The following is a 2,042-nucleotide window of genomic DNA, read 5'->3' on the forward strand; positions in this document are numbered from 1 at the left end:
CCTCTAGACCCCTCTATAGCCCCTCTAGACCCCTCTATAGCCCCTCTAGACTCCTCGACTCATCTAGACCCATCTATTGCTCCTCTAGGCCCCTCGATAGCCCCTCTAGACCCCTCTAGACTCCTCTATAGCCCCTCTAGACCCCTCTATAGCCCTCTAGACTCATCTAGACCCCTCTATTGCTCCTCTACACCCCTCTATAGCCCCTCTAGACTTCTCTAGACCCCTCTATAGCCCCTCTAGACCCATCTAGACTCCTCTATACCCCTCTATAGCCCCTCTAGACTCCTCTAGACCCTTCTATTGCTCCTCTAGACCCCTCTATAGCTCATCTAGACCCCTTTATAGCCCCTCTAGACTCCTCTAGACCCCTCTATAGCCCCTCTAGACTCCTCTAGACCCCTCTATTGCTCCTCTAGACCTCTCTATAGCCCCTCTAGACTTCTCTAGACCCCTCTATAGCCCCTCTAGACTCCTCTAGACCCTTCTATTGCTCCTCTAGACCCCTCTATAGCTCATCTAGACCCCTTTATAGCCCCTCTAGACTCCTCTAGACCCCTCTATTGCTCCTCTAGACCTCTCTATAGCCCCTCTAGACTTCTCTAGACCCCTCTATAGCCCCTCTAGACTCCTCTAGACCCTTCTATTGCTCCTCTAGACCCCTCTATAGCTCATCTAGACCCCTTTATAGCCCCTCTAGACTCCTCTAGACCCCTCTATAGCCCCTCTAGACCCATCTAGACTCCTCTAGACCACTCTATAGCCCCTCTAGACCCCTCTATAGCCCCTCTAGACTCCTCTAGACTCCTCTAGACCACTCTATAGCCCCCCTAGACTCCTCTAGACTCCTCTATAGCCCCTCTAAACTCATCTAGACTACTCTATAGCCTCTCTATAGCCCCCTAGACCCCTCTATAGCCCCTCTAAACTACTCTAGACCCCTCTATAGCACCTCTAGACCCCTCTAGGTCTCACGGTAACGACCCTGATTCCTGGCCCTTCAGTCCTTTCTGGAATATTCTAGTTCCCTCTGGATTAGTCTCACCGAATTCTTTCTGGATTGGTCTGCCAGCTCTTTAAAGTGGTATCTAGACTTTCATCTTAAAACTCAAACTTGATTGAATTGTTGAAGCTACTGTATTTAGATTTTGTTTAAATTTATATCAAAGTCTGCCCTTTTGCTTCGGGTATGCACACATTAAAAGGTTTTCGTTAGCTAATTTTAATGACCTCAAAATATCGGGTTGAGACTCCTATTTAATTGGCTGGACATAAAGTAATGGTTTTCATAGAGGTTTCGCAATAATTTGATTCAATTTTGAGAGAGTGAGAGCGACAAGACGCGGTACAGCTGAACCACTCACGCTGTTTTCAAATGACTGACTTAATCTGATATCCTGTGTGATTTTTTTAAACTCATCTAACCTACATTGTATATGAAATAAATGTTTGCGGGAATTTTCCAAACGTGCGAAACCTGCGGGAATGAGTAAAACCAAAATGCACAATCCCGCACCGAGATTCAGGACATGATTAAACATATATTCTATTATATAGAGATTTGTAAAATACATTTCCATGACTTTTCCAAAGCTTTCTGGGTTTTTCATGAACGTACGAACCCTGTAAATGGCTATTTTTATTTTTTTTAATCGTTTTGATGAAATGTCTGCTCCACTTTGTGTGGAGGTAGTGAGACGAGACAAAGTCCCTGTAAGATATTAGGGTATTCTATAGTCTTTGGACGGGAGAGAGCGCTCAAAACCCTTCAGATTAATTTAGTGGACTGCAGCCCATTCAAGCCCAATGGTAAGTCCGGCCATGATGATAATATTGATATTTAATATTAAGGCAACACTTTACAATAAGGTTCCATTAGTTCATGTATTAACTATCATGAGTGAACAATGAACAATACATTTAGTATTTATTAATCTTTCTTAATGCTAGTTAATGAGAATACAGTTATTCACTGTTCTGACCTCAGATGATGCCAACCCTGAAACAACATACAGAACTACCACATTTTGCTATAAGTTTGA

General features: G+C 43.7%; 1 protein-coding gene across 2 annotated transcripts in view; it reads left to right on the forward strand.

Moving 5' to 3' along the window:
- LOC107661076 (macrophage mannose receptor 1-like) overlaps positions 1–2,042 on the forward strand; it is a 43,995-nt gene that overhangs the window by 34,954 nt on the left and 6,999 nt on the right. The window lies entirely within an intron of this gene.

Source organism: Sinocyclocheilus anshuiensis, unplaced genomic scaffold (genome assembly GCF_001515605.1).
Source record: "Sinocyclocheilus anshuiensis isolate Anshui unplaced genomic scaffold, SAMN03320099.WGS_v1.1 scaffold2803, whole genome shotgun sequence".
NCBI classification, from domain to species: Eukaryota; Metazoa; Chordata; class Actinopteri; order Cypriniformes; family Cyprinidae; genus Sinocyclocheilus; species Sinocyclocheilus anshuiensis.